Source organism: Muscardinus avellanarius (genome assembly GCF_963383645.1).
Source record: "Muscardinus avellanarius genome assembly, chromosome: 2".
Classification (NCBI taxonomy): Eukaryota; Metazoa; Chordata; class Mammalia; order Rodentia; family Gliridae; genus Muscardinus; species Muscardinus avellanarius.
In genome coordinates, this window is record NC_137787.1 from 176,736,361 (window position 1) to 176,745,069 (window position 8,709).

An 8,709-nucleotide genomic window follows, 5' to 3' on the forward strand; every position below is an offset into this window, starting at 1 on the left:
AGATAGGAGGAGGGAAGAGAGAAACACCTCAATGCTCCTGATGTACATACACAGACTTATCAAAGCCAATCACTGTGCTGAGCAGGGAAAAAAAAGAAGGTAGAGAGAATAGGGCTGGAACTGGAGAAAAGCTCAAGGAGTACTGAATGTATGTCTGCCTATACCATCCCGATGTCGCAAAATGTATAATTACATTGTACCAATAAGAATGTAAAATTTTAATATAAATATCTCCACAAATAAATATCCTATTTATTTATATATTTTAGGGTTACAGGTTGTGATTATGCATTTTTATGCATCATATGCTTGTAATCAAATACCATTATTTATCTAAATTTGCCTTCATTTAGCTGAATAAAATCCAAACTGCTACTACTAATATGATGCTTGCTGGTAAACATAATATACCCAGTGTATTTGTTAGAAATATTGAGTCAAATTTAAAAAATATAAGGTAATAAAATTTATAATTAAGAAATAGTCTTATTTTGTGAAAATGTAATTTAGCTATGAAAATTACACATTTATCTTAGGACTAAATCATTTTAAAAGACAATCTTTGTTAGAATTTTATGTTATAGATTATACAGAGATAGTAAACAAAAATAATTTAAGAAGATTTTCCCTGCATTCCCCTCTACTTTAAAATCAAAGAAAGAACATGGAAATATATTTGGTTTAAGTATTGCCCTTTAATGGCATAATAAAAAGATGCCAAAATTGTTATGCTATGCTTTGGATCCAAGAAAGAAAAGAAGCATACCTGGCTGCTAAAAATAAATTTTATAAGAATTAACTTTGAGTGTAAGGAAAGATGTTGATCAAGGGAAGCAGCAAATACTAGTACTGCTGACACTATATATCTCCATTGCCTCAAAAACAGCATTCTACTAAGCTAGAAAACACTATCAGTCAAGGAATAAAACAACCACAATAAACACCCTGGTTCTGAGACATTGTAGTTCAACCCAGCAAAGAAGGGGATGGAATGTCAAATTTGCAGCAGTAGCAGCTGAGCTTACCACAACCTCCAGAGCTATGCTGAATAACGCCCAAAAGTGAAGTCGAGGTTCCCACAGAAGAACAACTAGCATGGTGCCCCTGGGAACTTGCACAGCCATTATAAACTCCCTGGGTCTGAGACTTTGTGGTTCAACCTGGAAAAGGTGGGGATGGAGTCTGCTATTGGACATAGCAAAGGCTCAGACATACTCAGGCTCTGATCAGTAGAAAGTGTGGGTGGAGACCTATGCTTAACACTAGAGCCAAATAGTAGGATCGCTGGAATCACCACAGACCACCCAATTGTGGTGAATGAGGAGAAGTTAGACCAACCCAGCCCTAAATATGGAAAACAAAGAGTCTCACACTGAGTTTGGTCTCTGAGGCATATGCACCTATGGAGGCAGGGAGAAACTGAAACTCTAAATCTGTGAAAAACATGGAGGATGACTTGTGCTTAACACTAGATGAACCTCATTGATACTGACCATCTTCCTAGACTGAGAAAGACTAATTTGTAGAGTTGCATTAATTTGTTGTTGGGGTTGTTTTGGTTTCTTGTTCTTTTTGTGTATGTGAGTGTGTATGCTTGTATTTTTTTTTACCCTCTTCCCAAACCCTTTCCCAAGCTTCTTTCCTTATACATGCCTACTCTCTTCTATCCTTTTTCTATCATTTTCTTTTTTTCTTTCTCCTTTTCTTTGTCTTGTATTAAATCCACTTTATATCACTATATCAGAAACTCTACATTGGTTACTAGAATAATACTACATTTTCACTATCTCTAATCTATAGTACATACTACCTTACCAAACTCATACTCTCATTCTATTTGATCTTTTCTGAGGCTTTACTCTCTTCTTCCACTTATCACTTCACTTCCCTCCACACTCAAGCTTCACTGTTGAATACACTACAACTTACCCTTGAATATACCAGATGACACCTAGAGACTGAGATAAATCCATCAAAAGCAACAGATACAAACTTCTACAATCATGAAAAGGAAGAATAACAAGAAAAAATGAGCTCCCACAACACCACAATAACAGACCCTAACAACACAGAATTGCAGAGATTTCCAAAAAGTCAAATCAGGAACGTAACTGTAGAAACAATACAGCACTTACAAAAAGAATTTAGAGAAAGTATGAAAGAAATAAAGGATGCAATCATTGAAGTGAAAACATCAATTCAAACTATAAACAATCAACTAGACCACGTGGTGAATAGAATCTCACTCCTAAAACATGAACGGTCCATAAATGAACACACAGTATATAACTTAGAAAAAGCAATTACAAAGCAAGAATTTGCTATTGAAGAAATATGAGGCCATTTTAAAAAAGCTAACCTAAGAATAACTGGCATAGAGTAGGGAAAAGACAGTGCAACCAAAGGGACCAACAATTTTTTTAAAGAACTAATATCAGAAAATTTTATAAACAAAACAAAAGGTTGATATACAGGTAAAGGAAACTTATGGAACCCTCTTTAGACAAAATGAGAGAAAAGGTTCACCACAGTACATAATAGTTAAACTAATGAATGTAGAAATCAAGAAGAGAATCTTAAAGGATACAAACACAAAAAAACAAGTGACATTTAGAGGCAAACCAGTTAAAATCATTCCAGATTTCCCAAACCAAGTCATGAAAGCCAGAAAGGCCTGGAGTACATATTTCAAACTCTGAAAGAAAAATTGCAGCCAAAATTTTTCTACCCAGCAAAACTATCATTCAAATTAGATGGGTAAATAAAAATCTTCCACAACAAACAGAAGCTAAAGGAATTTCTGTCTTCAAAACCAGCATTAGAGAAAATACTCAGAGATTAACTGCAAAGAAAAAATAAGTAATACATTCCAGAACCAGAGAAACAAGAATTTCCATACAGCAAATAAATAACTAAGCAAAGAACGTCAAACCTCATTTCAAACAGAAGTTAAATCTCAACATGTTAGGAGTTAAAAATCATATCTCTACAATCACACTGAATATTTGTAAATGGTCTTATCTACCCAATAAAAATTATAAATTGAAAAACTGGATCAAAAATCAGAATCCATTTATCTCTAGTCTGCAAGAAACATACCTTACAAATAAAGATAGAAAGAAGTTAAACGTAAAGGGCTGGAGCAAGGTAATACATGCCAACAGAACTCAAAGACAAGCAGAAGTAGCAACTGTGATATCAGACAAGTTAGACTTCAAGTCTAAGCTTGCTAGAAGAGACAAATCATGTCATTTTTACAGGTTAAAAGGGACAATCCAGTGGGAGTAAATAACGATAGTCAAGATTTATGCACCAAACATAGGAGCAGCTACTTTTATAAAACAAATTATTTGTGATTTTAAGTCACTCATAAATCCCATTATGATAATACTGGGAGACTTCAACATCCCCCTTATACCATCACACTAATCTTCTAGACAAAAGATCACTAAAGATGCCTCAGAACTAAAGAACACCATTAAGCAAATGGACCTCTTAGAAACATATAAAATATTCTACCCAACTAGAATGGAGTTCACATTTTTCTCAGCTGCTCTCTGAACCTTCTCCAAAATAGATCACATCCTGGGCCACAAAGTGAGCACTAGAAAATTCAAAAAATATGACATACTTCCCAGTGTCATTTCAGACCATAATGGAATAAAACTAGAAATCAACTATAAGAAATTTCAGAGAAAACACACACACATGCGGAGACTGAACATCACACTGCTGAATAAAGAATGGGTCATAGAAGAAATGCTATAAAATCAAGAAATTTCTACAAATAAGCAAAAATAAAGATACAACATATCAAAAACTCTGGGACACTTTGAAAGCAGTATTAAGAGAATTTTTTTTGTGTGTGTGTGTGGCACTGGGGAAACACTGAATGCTAACATAAGAAGAACAGAAAATCACCAAATAATTAATCTAATGGCACACTTCAAAGCCCTTGAAAAAAAGAAAGAATCTAACCCCAAAGCATTTGGGAGGCTGAGACAGGAAGATCGTGGTTCACGGACAGCCTCAGCTACCTAAAGAGGCCCTCTGCAACTGAGACCCGGTTTCAAAATGAAGAATAAAATATAGGGCAGGGGATGTAGCTTGAAGGTCGAATGCCCTTGGGTTACATTCCCAGACCCGCAAAAAAAACAAACAAACAAAAAAAAATCAATGAGTAGAAATACAAATACAAATAAAATTATTAAAATCAATGAAATAGAGAAAAAATTAATACAGAAAATCAACAAAACAAAAAGGTGGTTTCTTGAAAAACCTTAACAAGGTAGATAAAGCAATAGTCAACCTACCCAAAGAGAGAGAGAGAATCAACTCAAATTGTGAAGATAAAAGATGAAAAGAAATAAGTCTGACTGTGTAGATATCCAGAATATTATCAGAAATTACTTTGGAAAACTATACTCGACAAAAAAAAATATGCAAGAAACTGACAACTTTCTACATAAATGCAACCTGCCAAAGCTGAGTAAAAAAAGATATCAAAAATTTATATCAACCAATAGAAATCAAAGAGATTAAAACAGTAATAAAGCTTACATTAAAGAAAAGCCCAGGACCAGATGGTTTCACGAGTGAGCTTTATAAAACCTTTACAAAAGAGCTAATCTTGATATTTCTCAATCTATTCCATGAAATAGAAAAAAAAACAAAAGGAATCTCCCAAATACATTCTATGAAGCCAATATCACATTAATACCAAAACCAGATAAAGACAGCTTAAGAAAGAAAAACTACAGGCCTATAGCATTAATGAGCCTAGATGCAAAACTGCTTAACAAAATGCTAGCAACACGCATTCAGAACCACATCAAGCCAGGCATGGTGGCACACACTTGTAATCTCCGCTCTGGGAGGTGGAGACAGGAGGATCGCGTAGGTTCGAAGCCAGCCATGCTGGTTTAAGAGACTCTGTTTCCAAATAAAATATAAAAACAGGTCTGTGACTGTAGCCTGGAGGTAGAAGGGCTTCCAGGAGCCCCAGTACCACCAAAAAAAAAAAAAAAAACAAAAAAACACATCAAGAATATCATACACCATGACCAGTAGAATTTCCAAGTGATGTAAGGCTGGTTCAACATACAAAAATCAATCTATATAAAGCTGGGTGTGGTGGCACATGTTTGTAATCCCTACACTTGGGAGGGTGAGACAGGAGGATCACACAGGTTCTAAGTCATCCTCAGCTACTTAGTGAGGTTCTCAGCAATTTAGTTGGACCCTGTTTCCAAATAAAATATAAAATAGGTCTGGAAGTATAGTCCAGAGGTAGAAAGCCTCTGAGTTCCACCCCCAGTACCACCAAAAAATAAATATAAAAAATAAAAAAAATATTCCATGTAATTTATCAAATAATCAGAATCAAAGACAAAAAATCATATGATCATTTCAATAAATGCCAAAAAGCATTTGAAAAAATACAACATTTATTTATGCTAAAAGCAGTGCAGAGAATGGAAAAGAAGAAAAAGAAGAAACAAAAAAAAAAACAGGAAAAGGAGGGTAGGGATACAGATGGAAATGCTATAATGTTGTGTGCAAGTACTTTTACTTTTCTATCTTTTCATATCAGTGTATAATTTATAACTGCAATGTACTAATAAAAGTATATCTATTACTTAATTAATTGTTGTACAATTAAAGCTAAGATCTGTTTAGGTTTAAAGCCCACCATTTTATCACTTCTTATTCTCTGAAAATAAAACTCAACATTAGGAATAATAAAATCTTGCAAAGAAAAAAATGTATTAGGTTGGATGAAAGACTGAGCTTATAATGTCATTTAAATATAATTATAAAAGAACAAGATTGCATTTATTGTTCAACAATCAGTTAATAGCCTATGTAAATATGATATCTATAATGTCTAATAGGAACCAAAAAGAGTAAGACACGGTGTTGAATTCCTAAACAATAAATAATCCAATAATTTTATAACAAACCTGTACACTACACTGTGAAAGTAAACAAAGTAAGGGTACAGATAATCAAAGCCTAACTTTATGAATAAATAAATCTTTCTTGATTATTTTTATCTTGTTATCTGTATCTTCTTGTGAAGCTGGTAACTAACTATTAAGATATTTTATATCTAAAATCTTGAAATAAAATGTGACTAGATGACTACTACCATCTATGACCATCACTGAGTTTTTCTCACTCTTTAATTTGTTTTTCTTTTTTCAACTTTCTTTGGCCAGTATGATGGTAGCTAAGCAGCAGAACTGAAAATTATTTGGGTATTATTCTTCTGCCTATTTGTTTGTGAACACTGAGACTGGTGAACAGTACTACAGGAGCCAGCTGCAGAGTGACAAAAGAGAGAGACTTCATCTAGCTCAGGGATCTCAGTTCAAGACATCTTAAAGCAGTCTGCCCAGCTCTTAACCTCTAGCTAATGGCAGGTGCTTGAGTGATGAGGCCCAAAGAAACCAACCCAAATTACTGCTCTACAAAATCATGATTGAAATAAATGGCTGCTGTGTTAACCTTAAGTTTGATGATAGGTAATTATGCAGGACCTCTTATCTAATATAGCTTGAAAATGCACCCTCCTCATACAGGTATATTGACCATGCAAAAAAGAAAGAAAGAAGAAAGAAAGAAAGAAAGAAAGAAAGAAAGAAAGAAAGAAAGAAAGAAAGAAAGAAAGAAAGAAAGAAAGAAAGAGAAAGAAAAGAAAAACAGTAATAGTCAAAGACAGAAGAGAATAATTTTTAATGTGGATGACTGGGAGTAGAATGAAGCAGAAATTTTAGATATATCCTTTATGTTAAATTATATAACCTACATTAACTGAGAGGCTGGGTCTTCTGAGAATTTGGTGGTGAAATAGTGAAGTAGACAAGAGTAAAAAAAGTTTGAAATATATTTTGTGGGAGAGGGAATGAAAGATGACAAGGGGCTTGAAAATGCTTAATGTCTTCCTGAATTTGAAAATCAGAAACTGTTGGAGATTTGTTGCAGATTAACATAAGCCATTCCTTTGAAGTTACTGCACCTTTGAAATATTAAAGAAATTTAAAGAATATCCATAGTATGTAGAGATCAGAATCTGGAGGTTTTATTTGCCAATATTATACCCCAAACAATTGAATTCAATAAAAATATGAGTACAAATTTGGCTCAGAAATAGAAACCTTTAAAATTATTTTATAAACAAAAAATTAGTTACTATAAATTTCCCCTGAGTACAGCCATCAAATAATCCACAGGCCAAGTCATTTTAAGGGTTTGTTATTAGTTGAGACTTTTTTGAAGTAGTGTCTGAATTTGATATAGCCCAAGGGCTATTGTGTATAATATTCCAAATCAGTTAGATTGAGACACTACATAGCAAACCCAACCATCCAAATATAATGTTCTAACAAACATTTTATATAATCATTATTATCATTCAAATGTATTAACATCAATTCTAATTGATAATAACATAATCCAATTCACAGAGACAGAAAGTAAAATAGTGGTCCCCAGAAGTTGGCATTGGAAGGAACAGGAGAATATTGTCCCAAGGGTACATATTTATAGCTAAATTGGAAAATTAAACAATAAGTACTTAAGGTCATATTTATTTAACAAAAAGTACATAAAGCTATACATATATTTGCAAATACTAATATATTAGCAAATAGTTTAACTCACTCTATAACATATAGATATATGATAGATAAATTATAATATTTCTGTTCATTCCAAAATTAAATATGACAAAAATTTGTCAAAAAATAAATTGTTAAAAATGCATCTCATTTCTATAATACAAATATTCGAATTTAATTTTTTGAGAAGGAAGAAAAAACAATTTTACAAATCTCTGACCTTAATAAGGACCAGCTAAGCACTTTTCTATTATAATACATGATTGAAACAAACTTTCCTAGTCTGGCCTTTAGTTATAATTTAAGATATGTAAATTGCATTGGTATTATAATGCATCACCTATTTTCTTCCTCCTGACACTTTCCATCCTTTCTTCTTTTTCTTTTTAAAATTGTATCTGACAATTTTATGTGACTACCAATGACCTTTTGCCAACAGTGTTTCAGCAGTGTGTCAGCAGGTAATTTTGACCCTGAATCTTATATTCATTACCACATGACTGTATTCATTACTTATTCTTGTCAGCTAAATAGTATTGTACACAATTCAAACACATATTTTCACTGTTATTAATTATATTACTTATCACTACAAGATGTTAATTTTAATTAGTTGTTTTGATATGTCTGGGAAGTGATTGCCTTCTGATTGACAGATGGTGACTTCTTGCTATGTTCTTACATGATGAAAGAAGTAAACTACTGCTCCAGGCCCTTTTTTATAAGGATACCAATCTCAGTCATGATGGTTTTGTCCTCCTGATATAATTGTCACTTAAATGCCACACTTCCTCATGCCATAACCTTGGGGGTTAGGATTTCACCATATGAATTCTGTGGGGACACAAACATGAGAATAAAAGGATACTAAATTCAGACTGGTCTTAGGTTGCTGCTATACTATTAAATATTTATATATAAGCTGGTTGGACATGATGACACATGCTTGTAATTGCAGAATTTTGAAGGCTGAGACAGGAGAATAACAGTTCTCAGACAGCCTCAACTATGTAGTGAGGCCCTTTGCAATACAAGAAGACCCTGTTTCAAAAAAAAAAAAAAAAAAAAGTTAGCCTTTTAGTTTGTT